The following is a 25259-nucleotide window of genomic DNA, read 5'->3' on the forward strand; positions in this document are numbered from 1 at the left end:
TTATCCTTGGCTCCTTCACGAGAGCGCCTCGAACCTCTTCGCTGCGCTCCCTAGTCCCTCTGGGATCTTGACTGCTGGTCAGACCTACCATCACGGTTTTGTCTGTCCCGCCCCCGAAAGTACTGTTGGGGAAGACTCTTCCCCTTTTTATCTGACAGGCCTTCCATGATCTTATCCAACTCTGAGCCGAACAAACGGTTGGGCTCAAAGGGAAGGCTACATAAATTATATTTAAAGGAATTGTCAGCGACCCAAGGCTTAAGTCACAAAGGCCTGCGGGCCGCTGACACCAGGGCCATGGTTTTGGCCGCCAACTTCAGCTGTTGTTGCGCTGTATCAGACAGGAAATCCATCACCAAGTTGACAGTCTTGAAAGCCGCCAGAATATCGTCCTGGGACACCTGATCCACATCCATCTGGATTTGGTTTAACCGAGACCAGAGGAAGGTAGAAACTACTGTAGCAGCGATGGCCGTAGACACGGAAGCTGCAGCTGCCGTATAACCTCTCCTTAGAGTGCACTCTGCTCTCCTGTCAAGTGGATCCTGCAGACTCGACCCATCGTTCGCAGGAACCAGAGTGCGCTTGGACAATTTGGCAATAGCCATGTCCACCTTGGGAATGGAAACCCACGATTCCACCAAGGGTTTAGCCATCGGAAACATGGTTCTGAATCTTTTGGTTAGAACCGGACCTTTTTTGGGTTTCTTCCACTCTGTGCGCATGACAGAGAGGAGGGTCTCATCCGCTTTAAAGACACGAAGTGCCCGACTAGCGGGATCAGAGGGCTCCCCCGGGTCAACATCATGGTCCCCTGACCAGATGGACTTAAGTAACTTTTGCGTCTTATCAGGAGGAAAGAAGCATCATCAGAGGAGGAACCCAAGGAGACCACCGAAGGTCTCTCTACTGGAGCCGAAGACTCCATCAGAGTCTGAGTAGGAAGCCTCTCATCCAGCAGGGCTATAACCCCTTTGATGGATCCATCAACATAGGTCTTCACCAACTGATACATATCCTGCATCCTGTTCAGTGGAAGGCTGGACCCTCGGACAGCAGCCGTCACACCTAGAATAGGGACAGCTATCCTCCAAAAGCGCGCTACAATCATAGCACGATAAATGTTTCTGCTTGGAACCCGCCTTTCTGCCATCCGAATCCCGTGGAGAAGACATCCCTGCGGGGAAAAAAGGACAAGTAAAACATTTGTAACCAACCAACAGATGTGTCAGGAGAAAGGTAAAATGAGGACCAGAAATAAGGCACCTATAAGTGGAGGAACACCAGCTTATAGGACTCTGGGAGCTAGCTTAAAAAGCATGTGCAGCCAGAGAACGACCTGGCGCACAATGCTTCCTTAAATATAGGAGGGGGTGGGCCCAGAATCGAGCCCCCGCCCCCAGAGGAGAAACTCAGATTAGAAATAAAAATTTCACCCCCCCCCCCCCCCAAGAAGAAACACCATAAATCCTCCTACAGGATGAAGAAATCGCTCAATATATTGAAAACAATCGCAACAGAACGTGAAATCGCATCTGACGAAAACTCCGGAAGTGATGTCAGAGGCTCCAACGTCACTTCCGGAAGATGGTGGCGCCCAGCCGCCGCGAGGATGCCAACCAACGCAGCGCTGCACCGGCAGCAGGTAAGCTGCCGACCCAGATACATAATAAAACGGAGGAACAGCCGTCTGACAAACTGAAAAAAAAATCCCCCCTAAAGCAAAAAAGGGGGGAATCACCGCTTAGTCCACCTGTCCGGAGGACAGAAAAAACACAATGGGCTAGAGGTGATTCCCTCCTTTATAGGGGAGGTTTAAGTGTTTCATTAAGTTTATTACTTGGGCTCATTAAAATTCCGCCGGTCCTACCAGTCCACCCACGGGGGGTGGTTAACTTCGGGGAATGGGTTTTTTACAGGGTTGGGTAACTTTGCAAAAATAATAATCGAAATTATTTTTAATTTAAAGCCCATTTCCTTGGGGGACACAGGAGACCTTGGTATAGCTCAGCTCCCTAGGAGGCGTGACACTAAGTGAAAACTGTTAAGCCCCTCCTCCAGCAGCTATACCCTCAGCCTGGAGAGAGAGACTGACAGTTTTTTGCTTAGTGTTTTTTTTACTTTTATTTTTTATTTTGATTTAATTTTGATTTCCCTTTCTTCAGGGACAACAGAGACGCCTGGACCTCTCTGTTTCTCCCGGGGTCGAGTTGCGCCAGAGCCGGTCACCCGCACTGCTGCCTCCCCCACAAAAGGCAAGATGGACCAGGGCAGCCTAGCTCCCCTGCATCCCGCCAGCGTAAGGGTTGCCCGCACGCCAAGTCCCTCTTCCAGCGTCCTGCCACTATGGTGCCAGTATCTGAAGGGGTGACCCTGCTGGAATGGACCGAGGGTGAAGACAGCAAGACGGTGAGAGGTGGCTGCTCCATGTCTACCCCCTTCCCCCTCACTGCTATTTGGGGTCTGCGAACACGGGGTGTTTAATTCTAGGGGCCTGCGGGGTTCCCTCTCCTTTTTATTCCTCAGTCCTCCCAGCTAATGTGTACCCCCACTTCTTGTGCTCCGGGCACTTAACTCTGGGATCTGGCACCAGCGCTTTTACTCCTCCCGGCTGGCATCCAGGACCGCGTCTGCGGTCCTTACAGGCTCCCCGCAGTCACTTCTGTCACGCCTGGGCGCTCGAAATGGGCGGTGGTCGAGCGCCCCTTCCCTCAGCTCCGCCGGGACTTTCTTCCCCTATCATCGGTACGGGCACCAGGTCCGGTGCTTCCATAGGCGGGGGTCGCCAGTGCGGCACCTCAGGTGTTTACTTGGCTGGGGCGTGCGCTGCACTTTCCAGCAGCATCAGCGGGGGGACGGGGCCTATCTTCCCGCGCTTCGCACTCTTCCTGCCGCTCTGCTACCCACCGCAGCTCTAACTCTGAGCACAAGGAACCTGCTGGCCACCACTGCTGCCTCCTTCACTTCTGGGGGCCTCCAGTCGTCCAGAGCTACACACCTGCTGCTGCTCCTCGCTTCCTGAGGCTCTCCTGGTAGGACTGTTAACCCCCTTCTAGCGCCAGTTGCCCTAGCCTGGGTATAGGCCCTCTTTTCCTGGTATATATTTACCCCGTCATAACCAACATGTCAGATCCCACAAGGGCCTCTAAGCCCTGGTACCATGCTTGTACGGCCTGTAGAGAACCCTTTCCACGTGGGCAATCTGATCCGCATTGCTCTGCATGCCAGGCCCCAATGCAGGGTCCGCCAACCGCCGTGCCGCCCCCCGTTCCCTCTTGTCCGCCTGACTGGGCTAGCTCCCTGTCCCAGGCCGTGGAAAGTCTCACCCACATAGTAGGCTGCCTTGTAGACAAACTGCCTACCCCTCAGGCTGCCACCCCCCCTGTCGCACCCTCCGGGTCTACCGCTTTTGTCGCCCCCTCTGGTTCCCCCGGGCCCGGCACTCTCAGAAGCGCTCCAGGGCAGAGTGCGCATCCTCCTCAGATGCGTCTCTCTCTCCGCCACGCGTGCGGACTTAGTCGGGCCTCTCCTCCCCACAGGACACGTCCTCTGAGGGAGAACTGGCGGATTCGGATTGGGACATGGACTCGGCACTGCCGTCCAAACTAGCCTTCTCAGTGGGTCACCTCATCGCTAACATTCGTGATACCTTTAAGATACACGATTACCCTCCCAGCACTAACCAGGCCCGGCGTGTCGTTTCTCCGCCCCAAACAGGCGTTCAAAGTTTTTCCTCTCCATGCCGACTTCTCTTCTGTGGTCTCTAAGGCTTGGGCTCACCCTGACACCCGCTTTACCTCTCTCAAAAAGCTGGATATATGTTACCTATTTCCAGCTGATTGTGTTGCCACGTGGGCGTCCCTGCCTAAGGTTGACCCTCCCGTGGCCCACCTGTCTAAGAGCATGGCCATTCCTGTAGCAGACGGCTCCTCACTTCAGTCCACCGAGGACCATCGAATGGAGTCCCTCTCTAAAGCCATCTTTGCTGCCTCGGGGTCAGCCCTCAGACTAGTCTTTGCCTCCGCCTCGGCGGGGAAAGTGGTCTCCGAATGGGGCTCGCAGCTTGAACAGGAATTGGGGTCGGACGTCCCCATTCAGGACCTCCGATCCTTAGCTCAACTGATGGTTCAGGCAGGAAAATTCATCTGCGAGGCTTCTCTTGATGCGGGTGCCCTCATAGCCTGCTCGTCTGCCATAGCTGTTTCCGTCAGGAGGGAGCTTTGGCTGAAGGTTTGGGCGGCGGATGCCGCCTCCAAGCGTTCTCTTACTGGGCTGCCATTCACGGGCTCCCGTTTATTTGGGACCCGTTTAGATGAGATTATTTCAGAAGCCACGGGTGGAAAGAGCACCCATCTTCCCCAGTCCAGAACCAAGGGCGCCTCTCGAGGCCGCTCTGGTCCATCTCATTTTTGGTCCTCCCACATGTCCTCCGGGCCTCGATCCGCAGCCGGTCCCTCCTCTGGCCCCTCCCAAGATAGGCGCAAGAAGCCCTTTTTTCAGGCACAGCCCACCTGGCGCAGGTCACACGCTGCCCGCCCCTCCATGGCCAAGCAGTCCTCCGCCTAAAGGTGCGCCCCCACCCACCTGGGTGGGGGGACGCCTCCTCCTTTTTAGGGACATCTGGCGGGCTCATGTCTCCGATGCCTGGGTGCTTGAAATTGTATCCTCCGGATACAAAATCGAGATTACCTCCCTCCCTCCGGATCGTTTCTTTCGGTCCCGTCTTTCGCGGGACCCTGAGTGTGCGGCCGCCTACTCCGTAGCTATTCACACCCTTCTGGACAAGGGAGTCATTGCGCCCATGCCTCAGGCGCACAGATTCAAAGGGTTCTACTCGAACCTCTTCATGGTCCCCAAAAAAGAGGGCTGGGTGCGGCCGATCTTAGCCCTCAAACGGCTAAACCGTTTCCTCCTCCTTCGGCGATTCTGGATGGAGTCCCTTCGATCCGCGCTGGCTTCCCTGGAGAAGGGGGATTTTATGTCGTCAATCGACATTCAGGATGCCTACCTCCACTTCCCTTCGATCTCGTGACGGCTCCTCGGGTGTTCACCAAGGTCCTAGCCCCTGTCCTGGCCTTGCTCCACTCCAGGGGTATCTTTCTGCTGCCTTACTTGGACGACGTCCTGGCGCTGTCACGAGGGTGTCAAGAGCCACGCCTGACTCCGTTGTACCCGAGGTCAGAAGGTCGCAGCTGTTGGCTGCACGCTCTATGTAAGATAGGGATGTTTCCTTATTGTAGCTTTCTGGGTTTGCTTTGCAAACCCTTTTGGCTCACTCAGGGATCCGTAGCTCCTTCTCTCAGCTGTTCCTTGTCCAGCACTCCCAATCCTCCTTATATTCCCCTCTCACACTTCTCTGGTTGCCAGATATAGAGCTTCCTGCCTGGACATCTATTCTGACCCACTGGAGCTGTGTTGCTGCATTCTCTGGTAGTTGATCCAGAACGCTACCCTCCGGATCCCTGTTGGACCTTTGTGGACAGTTGTTGTCATCCACCTGGGTGTTTGTGTTTGTCTGTGTTTGTCTGTCCTCTCCCTGGTGTTTCCCTCTTAGTGTCAGTGGTGAGGACTAGCGATCCCACCGGCCCGTTCATTATCTAGGGTTCATTTCAGGGAAAGCCAGGGTTTAGGCACGTGATCGCCGCACGGGTGAGGAACCCGTCTAGGGACGTCAGGGCAGTCAGGTGCCAGCCGCAAGGAGAGTTAGGGGTCACCACCTTTCTCTCTCCCTTGGGCAGGGCTTTCCCTGTTTTCCTCCCTGTGCGTGTTGCCGGTCATTACATTATATCTGGCCCTTATTTTTGTGTAGGTAAAAATATATATATATATATATATATTTTATTTTTTTACCTACTTAGAATCCAGTATGGATCAAATTGCTGCTCTGTCCGAACAATCTCATGGCCTGTCTTTGGAGGTGGCAGGATTGAAGGCGTCGGTCCTCCAGCAACAGCAGCAATTACAACAGACCGCAAGTCCAGCGGTTGCTACTGGTAACCAGGTTGTTGCGGAACCCAAGGTCCCTCTCCCTGACAGATTTTCTGGGGGAAGGGACAAGTTTTTGATTTTCCGTGAGGCCTGTAAATTATACTTGAAGCTGCGCCCTTACTCCTCCGGTAATGAAGAACAGCGGGTGGGGGTTGTTATTTCCCTGCTGCAGGGGGACCCGCAGTCCTGGGCGTTCTCTTTACCTACTGATTCTCAGGCGTTTCGGTCAGTGGATGAGTTTTTCGGGGCCTTGGGTCTCATATATGACGACCCTGACCGAGTCGCACTGGCTGAATCGAAATTACGGAGACTCCTACAAGGAGAGCGGCCGGTAGAGGAGTATTGCTCTGACTTCCGTAGATGGGCTACGGATACCCAATGGAACGACCCTGCTCTCAGGAGTCAGTTCTGCTCTGGGTTATCCGAAAGGGTTAAGGATGCGCTTGCATTGTATGAGACCCCCTTTTCCCTTGATGCAGTTATGTCCCTTTCTATCCGTATAGATAGACGTCTTAGGGACAGGTTGAAAAAAACGGAGCCATTGGTAACCCCTCCCAAGCAGCAGTTAGTCTGTACGGACTTAGACGAGCCAATGCAGCTAGGAGGAACTACTCGTCAGGTCCGTCCTCCTGAGGTTCGCCATAGGCGTGGGGTTTGTTTTTTTTGTGGGGAGAGGGGTCATTTCATTAATGTCTGTCCTTCTTTCCTCAGAAACAAAAAAAACGTCGGAAAACTACTAACCCCAGGCTGTGTGGAGGATGTCAGCCGGGGGGTATACGTTTCCTCCATACGTACATCACAATTTGTCTTGCCAGCGGTTATTGTTTTTGGTGATAAGACAGAGACTATTTCTTTCTTTTTTTCTAGACAGTGGAGCAGGGGTAAATTTGATAGATGCCCATTTTGCCCGCACTATGGGTTTGTCTCTCTGTACACTACAGAGACCTATTCCCATATTTGCTATAGATTCTGCTCCTCTGTCTCAGAGAAATCTCACCCACATTGTTCATAACTTACACCTTCGGGTAGGGGACCACCATAACGAGATGCTCTCATGTTATGTTCTGGAGGGGCTTCCCGCTTCGGTAGTGCTGGGTCTTCCCTGGTTGGTAGCGCACAATCCAGTGGTGGATTGGCAGGCCAGGGAGATATTGGAGTGGAGTGAGCCGTGCAGAGAAAATTGCTTAAATAGCAATTGCTTAGTCGCCTCCATAGCTACCCTACCTATTTTTGTTTCGGACTTTGAGGACGTTTTTTCTGAAAAGGGTTGTCAGAGGTTACCACCTCATCGTCCTTATGATTGCCCGGTTAACCTTATTCCTGGCGCAAAATTACCCAAGACCAGGTTATATAATCTTTCAGGTCCAGAGAGACAAGCCATGAAGGATTATATCTCCGAGAGTTTGGCTAAGGGACACATCAGACCCTCTTCTTCACCCGTGGCTGCAGGGTTTTTCTTCGTTAAAAAGAAAGATGGGGGCCTGCGTCCTTGCCTAGATTTTCGTGAATTAAATCGGATAACCATCCGAGACCCATACCCTCTTCCTCTCATTCCTGACCTGTTTAACCAGATTGCGGGTGCTAGGTGGTTCTCCAAACTCGATCTTAGGGGGGCCTACAATCTGATTCGTATTAAAGAGGGGGATGAGTGGAAAACAGCTTTTAACACCCCTGAGGGGCATTATGAAAATCTAGTTATGCCTTTCGGCCTGACCAATGCTCCTGCCGTCTTCCAACATTTCGTTAATGACATTTTTAGTCATCTAATCGGCAGGTTTGTGGTAATATACCTAGATGATATCTTAATTTATTCGTCTGATCTGAGAACACATGAGGAGCATGTCAGACAAGTACTACAGGTCCTACGGACGAATGAATTATATGCTAAAATTGAAACATGTGTTTTTGCCGTTCAGGAGATACAATTCCTAGGTTATTATTTATCTGCGTCAGGTTTCCGTATGGATCCTAGGAAGGTCCAGGCAATTTTAGATTGGGATCTTCCTGAGAACCTCAAAGCATTACAACGGTTCTTGGGCTTCGCGAATTTCTATAGGAAATTCATTAAAAATTATTCGGTGATCGTAAAACCCCTTACTGACATGACTAGGAAGGGGACTGATTTTTCTAAATGGTCTGACGCCGCTAAAGTTGCTTTTTCCTCTCTAAAAGAGAGGTTTACCTCAGCACCTGTACTAGTCCATCCTGATGTCTCTCAGCCTTTTATTGTTGAAGTCGATGCATCAGAGGTGGGAGTGGGGGCTGTACTGTCTCAGGGTCCGTCTCCTGGCAAATGGCGTCCTTGTGCTTTCTTTTCTAAAAAACTATCTGCAGCAGAACAGAACTACGATATTGGCAATAGGGAACTGTTAGCTATTAAACTTGCGTTTGAGGAGTGGCGTCACTTCTTAGAGGGGGCAGTCCACCCCGTCACTGTGTTTACGGACCACAAAAATCTGCTGTACCTCGAATCAGCTAAGCGTCTCACCCCTAGACAGGCTAGGTGGTCGCTATTTTTTACCAGGTTTAACTTTGTGATTACCTATCGTCCTGGGGCAAAGAATACCAAGGCTGATGCACTATCTCGTTGTTTCCCTGGGGGGGGGTAATGTGAGTGATCCGGTGCCCATTCTTCAAAGAGGAGTGGTTGTCTCTGCGGTACACTCTGCTTTGGAGGGGAAGGTGTTAGAGGCCCAGGGGGACACCCCGGTCTCTTGCCCCTCAGAGAAATTGTTTGTACCGTTGAACCTACGTCTCAAATTATTAAAGGAACATCATAATTCGGCACTTGCTGGGCACCCGGGTGGTAAAGCAACCTTGGAGCTATTGTCTCGTCGTTTTTGGTGGCCAAGGTTGCGTCAGGATGTATTGGATTTTGTGTCTTCTTGTTCTACCTGTGCGCGCGCAAAAGTTTCACATACACGACCTGCAGGGTCTCTATTACCACTCGTCATTCCCAATAGACCATGGACACATCTGTCTATGGATTTTATCACTGACTTACCTTTGTCTGCAGGTAAAACAGTTATTTTGGTAGTAGTGGACAGGTTTAGCAAAATGGCACACTTCATTGCGTTACCCGCACTACCTAATGCTAAAACTCTTGCTCAGGTATTCGTCAGTGAGATCGTGAAGCTTCACGGGGTCCCCTCCGATGTTGTTTCGGATCGGGGAACCCAGTTTATTTCTAAATTTTGGAAAGCTTTTTGTTCCCGTTTGGGGGTTCACTTGTCCTTTTCCTCAGCTTTCCATCCTCAGTCGAATGGACAGACTGAGCGTACCAACCAAAACCTGGAGACATATCTAAGATGTTTTGTGTCTGAAAACCAAGAGTTGTGGTCGTCATATTTAGCCTTAGCTGAGTTTGCCATAAATAATCGCCGTCAGGAATCCACTGGCAACTCACCATTTCTTGGTGCATATGGTTTTCATCCCCAATTTTGTACTTTCAAAGAGGGGGGGTCTTCTGGGGTTCCCGAAGAGGAATGGTTTTCGTCATCTCTTTCATCGGTATGGCAGAAGGTGCAAGCTAACTTGAAAAATATGGGAGGTAAATACAAATGCATGGCTGATAAGAGACGGTCGCCAGGTCCGGACCTAGGAGTGAATGACTATGTGTGGTTATCTACTAGGAATATCAAATTGAAGGTTCCCTCTTGGAAACTGGGTCCTAGGTTTATTGGTCCGTACAAGATTGTAGCCATCATCAACCCTGTGGCTTTTCGCCTGGAGTTGCCTCAGACTTTTAAAATCCATAATGTCTTTCATAAGTCGTTACTCAAAAAATATGTTCCACCTCTAGAACCGTCACCGCTGCCACCCCCTCCTGTTGTCGTGGATGGTAATTTAGAATTTCAGATATCCAAAATTATTAATTCTCGTCGGGTCTGCCGCTCTCTCCAATATCTGGTGCACTGGAGAGGTTACGGTCCCGAGGAAAGAATGTGGGTTCCTGCGTCTGAGGTAAACGCCGACAGGCTAGTTCGGATTTTTCATGCCTCTCATCCTGAGAGACCTGGTCCTGAGTGTCCAGAGGCCCCTCGTAGAGAGGGGGGTACAGTCACGAGGGTGTCAAGAGCCACACCTGACTCCATTGTACCCGGGGTCAGAAGGTCGCAGCTGTTGGCTGCACGCTCTATGTAAGATAGGGATGTTTCCTTATTGTAGCTTTCTGGGTTTGCTTTGCAAACCCTTTTGGCTCACTCAGGGACCCGTAACTCCTTCTCTCAGCTGTTCCTTGTCCAGCACTCCCAATCCTCCTTATATTCCCCTCTCACACTTCTCTGGTTGCCAGATATAGAGCTTCCTGCCTGGACATCTATTCTGACCCACTGGAGCTGTGTTGCTGCATTCTCTGGTAGTTGATCCAGAACGCTACCCTCCGGATCCCTGTTGGACCTTTGTGGACTGTTGTTGTCGTCCACCTGGGTGTTTGTGTTTGTCTGTCCTCTCCCTGGTGTTTCCCTCTTAGTGTCAGTAGTGAGGACTAGCGATCCCACCGGCCCGTTCATTATCTAGGGTTCATTTCAGGGAAAGCCAGGGTTTAGGCACGTGATCGCCGCACGGGTGAGGAACCCGTCTAGGGACGTCAGGGCAGTCAGGTGCCAGCCGCAAGGAGAGTTAGGGGTCACCACCTTTCCCTCTCCCTTGGGCAGGGCTTTCCCTGTTTTCCTCCCTGTGCGTGTTGCCGGTCATTACAGGCGCTGTTCGGTTGGCTTGTCAACCTTTCCAAGTCTTCCCTGACCCCCTCCAGACGGTTGATCTTCCTGGGGATGCTGCTGGATACGGAGGCGGCGGAGGTCCGTCTTCCAATGGACAAGCGTCTGGCCCTCCACCAGTCGGTTCGCAATCTTCTTCTTCACTGCTGTCCCTTCTTCCGATCCAGCATGCGGGGATTGGGGCAAATGGTTGCCTTCTTCAGGGCTATCCCATTTGCACAGTTCCATTCCCGCATCCTTCAAAGGGCGATCCTCTCTACCTGGGACAAGTCACTGGAGATTCTGGATCGACCCTTCCAACTAACTTCCAGAGTTGCGGACCCCTCTCCAGGGGAAATCCTTCCTTCCAATGAACTGGCTGGTGGTTACCACCGACGCCAGTCTGCAGGGTTGGGGGGGTGTTTCCTTCCCGGTCTGTCCAGGGTACTTGGTCTCGATTGGAGTCCAAACTTCCGATTAACGTCCTGGAATTGAGGGCTATCCTCCTGTTGCTCCGACACTGGACTCCCCTGCTAAAAGGCCATCCTGTCCGTGTACAATCGGACAATGCCATGGCTGTGGCGTACATAAACCACTAGGGGGGCACTCGCAGCACTGCGGCAATGCGAGAGGTTACCCGCATTCTCCTCTGGGCGGAAGCTCAGGGATTTTCCGTGGATGTGGTTCGCACCATGATCCGCGCCCAGAAGCCTGCCTCGTCATGGATCTATTATTGGGAGGTCTTATCTGGGATTCTGTGAGAATCTGGGCATTCCCCCTCTCCGCTTCTCTCTCCCCACGGTTCTGTCCTTCCTCCAGTCCGGCCTAGACCTAAGTTCGTTAAAGGGTCAGGTGTTCACGCTGTCCATCCTCTTCCAGCGTCCCCTGGCCCCTCTTGGGCCTGTCAAGACCTTCATCTAAGGAGTGCCTCACTCGGTTCCTCCGTACCATTCCACGATTCCACCCTGGGACCTGAATATTGTGCTCTCGGCGCTCCAAGCTTCCCCCTTCGAGCCGTTAAGGTCTTTCACCAAGATAAGGCTGTTCTCCGTCCCATCCCTTCCTTCCTTCTGAAGGTGGTCTCCGTCTTTCATCTCAATGAGGACATCGTCCTTCCCTCTCTGTGCCCCTCCCCTTCCCACCCCCGGGAAAGGGAACTACACCGCTTGGACGTTGTTAGGGCCTTGAAGATTTACTTGGAGATCACCGGCTCCTTTCGGTGCATGGACTCTCTTTTAGTGGTTCCGGAGGGTCTGCGCAAGGGGTTGGCGGCCTCCAAGGTGGCTATCGCCCGCTTCATCAAATTGGCTATTGCTGAGGCTTACCGCGCCAAGGGCAGGGTTCCGCCTTTCAGTGTCACCGCTCATTTCACCAGAGCTGTCGGTGCCTCTTGGGCCCAGAGACATCTGGCTTTGGCTGAACAATTGTGCAAGGCAGCCACTTGGTCTTCCTTGCACACCTTTACCAAGTTCTACAAGGTGCACACTCATGCATCGGCGGATGCTGCTTTAGGCGGCCTGATCTTGCAGGCGGCGGTTTCTTGATGCCTACGGTGGCTTCGCCTTGGGCTGTGATCCCTCCCCTCTTGGACTGCTCTCAGATGTCCCAAGGTCTCCTGTGTCCCCCAGGGAAATGGGCAAGAAAACAAGATTTTTGTATAACTTACCAGTAAACTCTCTTTCTCACTCTTCCTTGGGGGACACAGCACCCACCCATCGTTGTTTGTTTTACAGGTTACGGTTTGGTTGCCCCTGTTGGGTAGTTGACTTGTTGGTTCCACTTTGTTGGTCATTGCCTTTTCTCACTACTTGGACACCCAACTGGCAGTCTCCCTCTCCAGGCTGAGGGTATAGCTGCTGGAGGAGGGGCTTAACAGTTTTCACTTAGTGTCATGCCTCCTAAGTAGCTGAGCTATACCAAGGTCTCCTGTGTCCCCCAAAGAAGAGCGAGAAAGAGATTTTACTGGTAAGTTATACAAAAATCTCGTATTTTCTTAATTATTATTTTTTATTTGTCAATGTATCCAACTGTGGATGTACGGTATATGGGATATAATATTACACATACACCGCTATATATCTCTACATTAGAACTAGGGCAGACGTGGACGGTTAGAGAATACATATATATTATATATAGGAGGTGGATATATACTGGATATAATATTGCACATACACCGGTATGGGGGAGTAGAGAATACATATATATATATATATATAGGGGATATAATATTACACATACAGCGCTATCGATCTGTACATTAGAACTAGGGCAGACGTGGACAGTTGGCGGGTTAGAGAATACATATATATAGGAGGTGGATATATACGGGATGTAATATTACACAGGGATGCCCAACCTGCGGCCCTCAGGCTGTTGTAAAACTACAACTCCCACAATGCCCTGCTGTAGACCGATAGCTGTAGGCTGTCCAGGCATGCTGGGAGTTGTAGTTTTGCAATTGCAACAGCTGGAGGGCTGCAGGTTGGGCATCCCTGATATTACACATTCACTGGTATAGGATGGGTTAGAGAATACACATATATATATAGGAGGTGGATATATACTGCTAAAAATAAAGGGAACACTAAAATACCACATCCTAGATCTCAATGAGTGAAATATTCCAGTTGCAAATCTTTATTCATTACATAGTGGAATGCGTTCAGAACAATAAAACATAAAAAATGTATATCGTATGGAGGTCTGGATTTAGAATGATACTCAAAATCAAAGAAGAAAATCTAATTTAAGGCTGATCCAACTTCAGTGGAAATGCCTCAAGACAAGGAAATGAGGCTCAGTAGTGTGTGTGGCCTCCACGTGCCTGTATGACCTCCCTACAACGCCTGGGCATGCTCCTGATGAGGCAGCAGATGTTCTCCTCCCAGACTTGGATTAAAGCATCAGTTAACTCCTGGACAGTCTGTCATGCAATGTGGCGTTGGTGGATGGAACGAGACATGATGCCCCAGATGTGCTCGATTGGATTCAGGTCTGAGCAACAGGCAGGCAAGTCCATAGCATCAATGCCTTCATCATGCAGGAACTGCTGACACACTTCAGCCACATGAGGCCTAGTATTGTCAAGCATCAGAAGGAATCCAGGACACACTGCACCTGCATATAGTCTCACAATAGGTCTGAGGATCTCATCCCAGTTTCTAATGGCAGTCAGGGTACCTCTGGCTAGCTGTGCGGCCCTCCAAAAAAATTTCCCCCCCACACCATTACTGACCCACTGCCAAACCGGTCATGCTGGTGGATGTTGCATGCAGCAGAAGGTTCTCCATGGTGTCTCCAGACTCGTGTGTCACATGTGCTCAGTGCGAACCTGCTCTCATCCATGAAGAGCAAAGGGCGCTGTTAGTGAATTTTATTCTATATTTTTTGTATCTCCAGGACTGTAACTGGTTAATCTTAAGTTGTTAAGAAGAAGTTTGTATTTCAGGAGCCTCCCCCCTCCCCTTTCTGCTGTTAGTCGAGCTCTGTCTATGCAATGCTGTGAGAAGAGGGAGGGGGGCAGAGAACTGTGCTGTGGGCAGTGTGAAAGGATGCAAAATCCAATCCCTTGGGTGGATGAATATGATACACACATATTACTCACTGCCTATAGAAGAACACCTCTTTGAAGTGTCATATATGACATGTGCAGTATTATTGTTAGAATAGACGCCATTACAACATGGCGACGATAACCAGATGTTTACATTAGTTCACATTCCAAAGTAGTACACAGTGTGCAGATGGCTAGAGTGTTATCTCCTCTCTCTTATCTCTTCTTCCTTTTGAGCCAATGAAATAATGCCTAGGCCTCAGAAAGTACTGACCTTTTCTTTAGATGTATATACCGCTTACTTTCTGTAATAAATTAGAAATTGCATTGACCATCTATGTGTCAGCGTCTAGTCTCTCAGCCACGCGTGGATATTAACCCCTGGGAGGTACTTTGATTCGGAGCACCAGAGTGTATCTTAAAGGCTTTAATTAAAAGCCGCTTTGACAATTGGCACCCAATGTGGGGCCCCAAGGCGAAGGGAGCATCAACAGCCGACACACAAGAGGCCCCAGGACTTGACGAACGGCAGAGTGGAGATGGCCAGCTTTAATAGAACGGTAAGAAAACTCTTACCCGCCTTTCTGCCATTTAGTTCGTCACTTCATGTTGGCTTAGCCTGCTGTGAGGTGGTACCCATGTAAGTATAGTAGTCGGCTAATATGCTGCAAGCCTGGGTTCCATAGAACCATAATCTGAATTGATAGATCACTCTGGTGTGTATATGTGTTTATGTGTGTCAGTATGGTCCGAGGAGTGAATTGAAGATGGACAGTAAGACCACAGACAAAGGGAGGGGACAGTAACCTCCTGGTTTGGAAGGGGGGCGCTGTAGCGCCGAAGTGTGGGACAAAGTAAACTCCGGCTGACCTGGCAGGAAGACGTGTGGAGCCGTCTGACCCCCCCCCAAGGGGGAAGACTGCGGAGATATTCTCCACCTGACTCCAGGGAGACGCGTGCGGAGACGCCTGACCCCCCCCCCCCCCCAAGGGGGAAGACGTGTGGGGAGTCCCAGCTGACTAGTCAGACGTGATAGTCAGATTTGAGCCAACTAGTGGGGAGGGTGAATCCTTTGTCTGTGGAGTAAAGGTGCCTCTTTACTCCTCTGTTTTGTGTTTGTCAGTCTGAAATACTGTTGTTGAAAGGGGCCAGTCCCAGTATTATGAAGAAGGAGAAAATACAGCCCCTAGCTAGTAGCGAGGGAAGAGGGAGATTATAGGATGTGATATTAATGGAGAATTGAAAGTTAAAATGTGAAAAAGAATGTTACAGAGAAAGTGTGGCCCCGGACAGCAGGTCGCCTGGCTGGCAACAGGGAAAAAAATCTAAGAATCTGTGAAGTTAGGGCTTACAGACTGTGGACATCAGAACTCCTGTGATGTTGGGGGGAAGGGGGGGGGGTTCTAATGAGTGAGAAAACAGAGCAGTGTCAGGAAGTTAATTGATGGCACTAGCAAGAAAGAAAGTGCCCCAGTGTCTGCAATCAGAAAGGCTCTTGTGTTAAATGTTCAGAAATGAACTGGTTAAGTTTTGTTACGCTAATGATATGTGTGTGTTTAAATAGGGAACATCCATAGCCCTAACATTAGAAATTAGAGCAGTAAAAGATGGTCAGTTAGTGGATAAGTATTGTACCTAGTGTGAGCCACAGAACACAAAGGTGTTAGATATCTCTGAAGTACGGTAGTTCTACTTTCCAGAGTGTGAGAAAACACAGTATTGTCTGGTGCAGTATCTGTAAAAGTTTGAGGAATATTTAAGACGGTTGAACGTCCTGTGATGGACTGATTCACTTTCCCTGCCTTAACAGAGAAACATTCCTAAGATAAGTGAGGCAGGCGAAGAGAAAAGGGGGGAGGGAATCATGCAGAGTAAGTGATGTTATATGTGTAATAACATACAAGACGAAGAATTGTTTAATAATTTTCTTTCTTCTTTCCCAAGCAGTGTAATGTGGGAATCCAGCTTTTAACAAAATTACTGTATGATTTTACCATGTATATTGTCTTGTTCTAAGATTTGATTAATCACAGAGTGAAGACCAGAAGACATTGGAAAACACAGCACAACAGCGACATAGACCATCAGCATTTCTGGATGTGGTGTGGCTATCTGTTTCCAGGAAAGCTGTGCTTGTCTGTGATGCAAGTTTTGGGATGAAACAAAGAAAACTATGTGGCTGGGCTGGAAGACAAATGATTCAGTGGAATGTGAATGGGTGTGGCTTTGAGTTGTAGTTGAGGCGAATATGTGTGAAAACTGATGGATGTTTTTTTTTAGCAGAGCTGTGTATGCAATTCATATTTTATGTATAAGGGCGTGGTTATGAGCTGATTGTGAAAAGGAGTATATGAAAATGTGAAAGTGTATGGAGTACGATATTTGTTTTTAAATAATATGCGCATTGAGAATTTTATTTTATTTTCCTTGGCAGATTTTCGTTTTTTATTGGTGCCAACAGTGTTGATTGAGCTGTACATTTTTTTAAATTGAAGTCAATGAAAAGTTTCTTATGGGCCCTTTGTGTGTTCATGTCTGTATTGTCAGATCTGTTTGTTTAAATGTTTGAAGTTACATGTTAAGTGTTGTGCTTCACATCAGAGCCCTGTTCTCACAGACAGCTGGGACACTACTAACGGACAGAAGGAGGACCACAGCGTCCGACTGAAAGGGGTGGACTTAGATGACTCAGAGCGGAGGGAGGAGGATAGGGGTGGACGTTACAGACAACGACAGCCCTTGTGCCCATCCCCTAGTTATAAGACACTCCCATGGAAGATGAGAAGTCCTCTTTTCCAGTCTAATAATTCTGCGATAGGAAAAGGTGGATACTTCTGTAAGCCAAAATGCAGAGTAACATCAAGCAGCATTGGTGGTTTAGTGGTGCCAACCATATGTAGTGTTCCTTTGGCATTGCTTCAGCCCTGATGTCAAACGCCTAATTGAAGTGAGGAAAAAGTAAGTCTGTCATCCTATAATGGTCCTGGGAGGTGGGACCCAGATCCCAGAAGAGAGAGTGTTGTACTGTGTGTGGTACTCCTCATCCACACCACACGAGAGGATTGTATTCTATGTTGACCATGCCCGGATCACTGTCCGTCCCGACAGACACCCATGTTTTTTGTCATAAGGAGAACACAAAGACAGGTGAGGGGGAAGGAGTTAGATCAAGATTAGGAAACAGGAAATCCAGTATCGGCTCTACTTTTCAAAATTTTTAGCAGATTCAGTCTGGCCCAATGATATCCCTCACTCTGGGTGATAAAGAAGTAGTCCCGTTTTTGATTGATACTGGAGCAGCCAAGACAGTTGTGCACAGCAAACATGGCCTCCCCTGATTTACTCTCCAAGGACACCAGTCTTTGGGTAGAAGTGGATGGGAAAGTAGTACACTCCCCTTTAACAGAAACCATCCATATTAGATTTGCCCCTAACCAAGATGCGCTTGCCCATTTGCTGGTCAGTGTTAACGCCCTCTTGTTGCCTCCTGGGTACAGATTTGCTTGCAAAAGTACATGCTGGTATCTCATATCAGGATGCCACACTGTGAAGCTTACAGGTGCCCTCAATGACCAGGAACTTTGTTGGCCATTAGTGATAAAATTCCCTGGTCCATGTTTGTATCAGTACTCCCAGAAGCTGAGAAAAGCAAACCCACTCACCATTGGATGGTACATGACCTACATTGCCGTTAATGAAGCCTACAGTTTTTAACACCCACATCGTGCCCAATACACACACAAACACACACACACACCTTGTTGGCTTCAGGTTCCCATTACCTCTACTCACTCCACTGTGATTGATTTGTCCTTTAGTCCCTACCGCCTCACAGATGGTGGTAGATGCTTTTTATGCCTAGAGCTGGTAATTTTGTATTCCCCCACACTGGGCCAATCAGATTATTACATTTAGATTGTATTGTTATGAAGTGAGTGGCCATGACTCAGCTATCCTCACCCAACTGCATGGCCAGCAATAACGCCCCGTAGCATATTATTCAACCAGACTTGATCCCGTGGCCACAGGTGCCCCTTTCTGCATCAGAGCTGTAGTAGTTGTACTAGCTATGCTTGATGAAAGCTCTAAGATAGTTCTGAACCACAAAGTGATGGTGATATTACATCTATCCTCATGAACGTACAATCCAAATGAAGAAATGTTGTGGAATCGCACTCACCAGAACTTGTGGTCATCCAGAATGCAACAGCCTGCCTGGAGTCCAAGATCCATCAGGGCTCCTGTATATATAGTCCAATAAATAGAGATGGAGGCAGCATGTCCGGTATAAAATGTCCCTTTATTGGGAGCCGCTACAGTGAATACACGTGCAAAAGGTAGTTACGATTCGGCTGACCCACAGCCTTTATCAAACAAACGTGTTTGATAAAGGCTGTGGGTCAGCCGAAACGTAACTACCTTTTGCACGTGTATTCACTGTAGCGGCTCCCAATAAAGGGACATTTTATACCGGACATGCTGCCTCCATCTCTATTTATTGTACAATCCAAATGATTGTTTTGTTGCTCGTTATTTGAGAATGCAGTGTTCCATTTTGTGGCCTGACAATGTTGCTCTCCAAAGGGGTAATACTTTGGACCCAGCCACCCTGTTGCCTCTGGACCAAGGGGGACGGGAAGCGTTAGGGCACCGCACTTTAAACTTTTCTTCCAGATTCGAAGGAAGAGGCTCCTGACTGTTTACAGATGATGTCACAAGAGGTAGTGGGATTTGGTAAATCAGCCATTAGGTAATCTAGATCATGTGCTCTTTGTGGATGGATTGAGGTATGGCCAGGTTGGCAGGTACTACACAGGTTGGGCAGTGGTGATTAAACGTGAACTACCACACATGTCTGCTCAAGAAGTGGAGCTAAAAGACTCTGAAGATGGCTTGCAGATATGCAGATGAGAAAACAGCAAACATTTACACTGATTTCAGGTGTGCTTTTGGGATAGCCCATGACTATGGGCCATATGGAAAGCCAGAGACTCCTTGATCACTTTAGGTAAACCCATCGAAAATGGCGAAGCAGTGAGGTCTCTGATGGAAGCCCTCTTGTCACTAACATGAGGGATGATGATAGCAACGAAAGGCCACTGTAAACAGATGCAGAGGAGGCAAAGAGGAAAGCCACGGCAGATCAGGTGGCAAAAATGGCTGCCAAATTACCTAAGCAGACCCCTGCCTTAGGGCCACAGTTCAGGTCCCTGAAATAACTCCTCCTTTCTCCCAAACGTTCTTAAGACCTTACAGAACCAGATGGGGAAGGAGGAAAGGGACTGGTGGATGGAAAAAGGGGGGACTACAAATAAGAAGGGCCTAAAACAGTTCCAAGGGAAACTTTGCCTTCCCAGGTCCCTCTACTCCACGATGGCACAGGCAAACCATGGAGTGATGCACCAGACAAAAACTGCTATGTGTGATTTAGTACGTAGCATATGGTACGCCCCAGGGTTCAGCACTGTTACAGTCAGATATACTCAAGGATAAATGATTTGTGCCCAGAACAACGTGGGCACGGTGGTTAAGGTACCCAAGAAACACGTCTTGCTTTTTGTATCTGTTTCAACGTTTGCAGACTACCTTCAACTACCCAAAGTGGGCATGTATGAGTATGTATTGATATGTGACAACTTGTTTTTAGGATGGCCAAAACCGTACCCAAAAAAGTAAAGAAGATTATGGCCGAAGTTGTGTGCAGGTTAGGGGTACCTTAGATCATTGAAAGTGACACAGGTGTTCACTTCACAGGTGAAGTGATGCAGGAGATGATGAAGGTTTTGGGTGTAGGACAGGCCTTACATGCTTCGTACCATCCACAAAGCAGCAGTAGAGTAGGGAAAAGGAACTGAACGGGACACTAAAGTTAAAGATTCAAAAAGCCTTAATAGAGTGCCTGCTGGTAGCCCTCTTTTAGTAAGGTATACGCCTAACCGTGAGACAGGCCTTTGTCCCTATAAGGTCCTTTTTGGGTCAGCCCCTAGGATAGGATTTTATTTCCCACAGCAGCTCCAGATGCAACATGGTTGTCTGACAGATTATGTGATCAGTTTTGTACAAGCATTTGACTAAAGTAAATTTTTCGAGTTTTTGCTTCACTTCCAGGTTTTGATAAAGTACCAGGAACCCACCCACTTGTGTCTGGAGATTGGGTGGTAGTAAAAGACACGTTATAAAAGTCCTAAAACCCTGGTTTGATGGTCCATTCTGAGTGTTGTTGACCACAAGCACAGTGAAGCTCAAAGAAAAGCATAATTGCATTGATTTCAAGGAAGTGTTGAGACTGGTTTTCCCTTGTGTGACTGTTGATCATGACTCAAAAGAATATGGAAAAATTGTATGAAAACTTTGATCCAGACAAATCAGAAGCACTGATGACCTCCAGTCTTCCCCATATGATGTCAACGCAAATTAGGGAAACATCATCTGACTTCCCCGTGCTCAAATCCAGTGTCATGGGAGGCTGTTCACTAGGAATGGCTTGTCGTGGAAGCTGGTGAAGAGGAGGCAGAGTATTGGGACAGATGTTTAGGTTTAGGGAGAGAATTCAAATTCAAGGGGGGAGATGTGTGAATTTTATTCTATATTTTCTGTATCTCTAGGACTGTAACTAGTTAATCTTAAGTTGTTAAGAAGAAGTTTGTATTTCAGGAGCCTCCCCCCTCCCCTTTCTGCTGTTAGTCGAGCTCTGTCTATGCAATGCTGTGAGGAGAAGAGGGGGGGTAGAGAACTGTGCTGTGGGCAGTGTGAAAGGATGCCAAATCCAATCCCTTGGGTGGATGAATACGATACACACATATTACTCACTGCCTACAGAAGAACACCTCTTTGAAGTGTCATATATGACGTGTGCAGTATTATTATTAGAATAGACGCCATTACAACATGGCGACGATAACCAGATGTTTACATTAGTTCACATTCCAAAGTAGTACACAGTGCGCAGATGCTAGAGTGTTATCTCATCTCTCTTATCTCTTCTTCCTTTTGAGCCAATTAAATAATGTCTGGGCCTCAGAAAGTACTGCCCTTTTCTGAAGATGTATATACTGCTTACTTTCTGTAATAAATTAGAGATTGCATTGACCATCTATGTGTCAACATCTAGTCTCAGCCACGCGTGGATATTAACCCCTGGGGGGTACTTTGATTCGGAGCACCAGAGTGTATCTTAAAGGCTTTAATTAAAAGCTGCTTTGACAGCGCCAATGTCAAATTTGCCAATCTTGGTCTTCTCTGGCAAATGCCAATCGCCCTGCACGTAGTTGGGCTGTAAGCACAACATCGATTTGTGGACATCGGGCCCTCAGACCACCCTCATGGAATCTGTTTCTGACTGTTTAATCAGACACATGGATATTAGTGGCCTGCTGGAGGTCATTTTGCAGGGCTTTGGCACTGCCCTTCCTGTACCTCTTTGCACAAAGGAGGTGGCAGCGGTACTGCTGCTGGGTTGTTGCCCTCCTACGGCCCCCTCCACGTCTCCTGGTGTACTGGCCTGGCCTGGTGTAATGCTCCTCACAATCACATGGGCAGCGTAGGAATGCCACTCCTTAAATCCAGGCCTTTTCTCCGCAGCAGGCGGGGGTAGGGCCTGACACCTCACACACTCTACTCACCAACAACTATGGCCCTGAGGTAACGCATAACCACAGGGCACAAGACAGATAAGTAGTGGGACAAGGAGTATCCGGCATGGCTATACTTACCGCATGTACAGACCAAAAGTTTGGACACACCTTCTCATTCAAAGAGTTTTCTTTTTTTTCATGACTATGAAAATTGTACATTCACACTGAAGGCTTCAAAACTATGACTTAACACATGTGGAATTATATACATAACAAAAAAGTGTGAAACAACTGAAAATATGTCATATTCTAGGTTCTTCAAAGTAGCCACCTTTTGCTTTGATTACTTCTTTGCACACTCTTGGCATTCTCTTGATGAGCTTCAAGAGGTAGTCACCTGAAATGGTCTTCCAACAGTCTTGAAGGAGTTCCCAGAGATGCTTAGCACTTGTTGACCCTTTTGCCTTCACTCTACGGTCCAGCTCACCCCAAACCATCTCGATTGGGTTCAGGTCTGGTGACTGTGGAGACCAGGTCATCTGGCGCAGCACCCCATCACTCTCGTCCATGGTCAAATAGCCCTTACACAGCCTGGAGGTGTGTTTGGGGTCATTGTCCTGTTGAAAAATAAATGATGGCCCAACTAAACGCAAACCGGATGGAATAGCATGCCGCTGCAAGATGCTGTGGTAGCCATGCTGGTTCAGTATGCCTTCAATTTTGAATAAATCCCCAACAGTGTCACCAGCAAAGCACCCCCACACCATCACACCTCCTCCTCCATGCTTCACGGTGGGAACCAGGCATGTAGAGTCCACCCGTTCACCTTTTCTGCATCGCACAAAGACACGGTGGTTGGAACCAAAGATCTCAAATTTGGACTCATCAGACCAAAGCACAGATTTCCACTGGTCTAATGTCCATTCCTTGTGTTCTTTAGCCCAAACAAGTCTCTTCTGCTTGTTGCCTGTCCTTAGCAGTGGTTTCCTAGCAGATATTCTACCATGAAGGCCTGATTCACACAGTCATCTCTTAACAGTTGTTCTAGAGATGTGTCTGCTGCTAGAACTCTGTGTGGCATTGACCTGGTCTCTAATCTGAGCTGCTGTTAACCTGCGATTTCTGAGGCTGGTGACTCGGATGAACTTATCCTCCGCAGCAGAGGTGACTCTTGGTCTTCCTTTCCTGGGGCGGTCCGCATGTGAGCCAGTTTCTTTGTAGCGCTTGATGGTTTTTGTGACTGCACTTGGGGACACTTTCAAAGTTTTCCCAATTTTTCGGACTGACTGACCTTCATTTCTTAAAGTAATGATGGCCACTAGTTTTTCTTTACTTAGCTGCCTTTTTCTTGCCATAATACAAATTCTAACAGTCTATTCAGTAGGACTATCAGCTGTGTATTCACCTGACTTCTCCACAACGCAACTGATGGTCCCAACCCCATTTATAAGGCAAGAAATCCCACTTATTAAACCTGACAGGGCACACCTATGTAGTGAAAACCATTTCAGGTGACTACGTCTTGAAGCTCATCAAGAGAATGACAAGAGTGTGAAAAGCAGCAATCAAAGCAAAAGGTGGCTACTTTGAAGAACCTAGAATATGACATATTTTCAGTTGTTTCACACTTTTTTGTTATGCATATAATTCCACATGTGTTTTGATGCCTTGAGTGTGAATCTACAATTTTCATAGTCATGAAAATAAAGAAAACTCTTTGAATGAGAAGGTGTCCAAACTTTTGCTCTGTACTGTACATCACCAAGCCTGGGAGCTACCACCATCCAACATTACCAGCTGCATCCTTCACCTACTCCTGATCCACATTCAGGGAATAGAGACCTTTCCACCCAGGAATGGACTGGCCATAGACCATACAGGGAAATTTCCCAGTTGGCCAACACCCAAAGGGCCAACTGGCCAACACCCAATTTGTGTTGGGAAACAATGTGTTTAGATTTGGGGAGCAGTGGTATAAACAAAAGCATGGTATGGAAATGGGGACCCTGGTAGCATGTACCTTTGCTAATGTTTTCTTGGCAAGATTTAAAGATAAATATATTTATTCCTTGGGCAACCCATATCTGCGCAACATACTACTATTTTTACGTTATATAGATGACATATTCATCATTTGGTCAGGCACAGAGCCCCAGTTCAGTGAGTTTGTTGGCTATCTTAATGTATACAATGAAATGAGAATAAGGTTTACTTATAAATTCGGGGGGCTGAAGTTGGAGTTCCTTGATGTTCTGGTAACAGTGGAAGGTAATCAATTGGTCACCAAGGGGTACAGAAAACCCATGGCGACCAATTCGTTACTACATTATGACAGTTTTCACCCCCAAAATATCAAAACAGCTGTACCGTATGGTCAATATATAAGACTCAGGAGAATCAAAGGCCGGGAGGAGGATTTCAAATCCCAAGCCATTGACCTGACAAAACGTCTGCTAAAGAGAGGTTATCCCTTGAGGGATCTTCATAAAGCAATGTTAAGAGCTTCACAATTCACTCAGGATGACTTGTTGTTTGGCAAAAAGAATCCTAAAAGGGATAAAGGAAATGGGACACCTAACAGATTTATGTCTGATGGCGGACATACTGAGTGGTGTTGTACAGGCGCAGCCATACCTTGAAAGATAGGTTGGTTAGGAGAAGATATTCAGAAAGAAGGCCAGGCACATGGTTGAAAGAATATGTACCTGGGGCAACCGCAAATGTGGGAATTGTTTATTCTGTAGATATAATCCTCAGCATAGGATAATATGTTTCGGATGCTTGCAGCATAGGGTTAATCATCTTATTACATGTCGAAGCAGGTTTCTGGTGTACTTGATAATGTGTCCCTGTGGTCACTTCTATATTGGTAAAACTATTAGGCCATTATTTGAAAGAATAAGAGAACATTTTAATTCGGTGACATCTGGTAAAGGATGTCCACGGATAATTAAACATGTCAGAGAGACACATGGAGGCGACCCCGGGGTCTTAACATTCTCAGGTCTGGAAATAGTCCCCTTTTTACCAACAGGGGGCGATAGACATATTCAATTATTACGTAAAGAAGCTAGTTGGATTATAAAAGCTAATGCTATCGGCCCCATTAGGTCTGAACGACCGTAATGACTTAAGTGTCTTTTTATAGGCATTGTTGTGGCACCTTATTGTTAGGTTTGTGTTTTTATGTATCTTATGTATTGCCGGTAGCGCTGCTTGTGCGCAAGTCTGTCTCGGCAGAGTTAATGTATAAAAGTGACTTATTGACGTCACTACATTAGGAGGCCCGAGAAAGCGTGATCTACGCGAAATGGCCGCCGCCTCATGGTGCCTGTGTGTCGTCCTGCACCCCTATCGTCTGCCCGTATCTTTGTGTCTATGTGGAACAATAAAGTAAGAATTGGACTTTTACTGGTGAGTGCTGTCTTTCATCTTCATACCTCA

This window comes from Bufo gargarizans, unplaced genomic scaffold (genome assembly GCF_014858855.1).
Source record: "Bufo gargarizans isolate SCDJY-AF-19 unplaced genomic scaffold, ASM1485885v1 original_scaffold_2153_pilon, whole genome shotgun sequence".
Taxonomy (NCBI): Eukaryota; Metazoa; Chordata; class Amphibia; order Anura; family Bufonidae; genus Bufo; species Bufo gargarizans.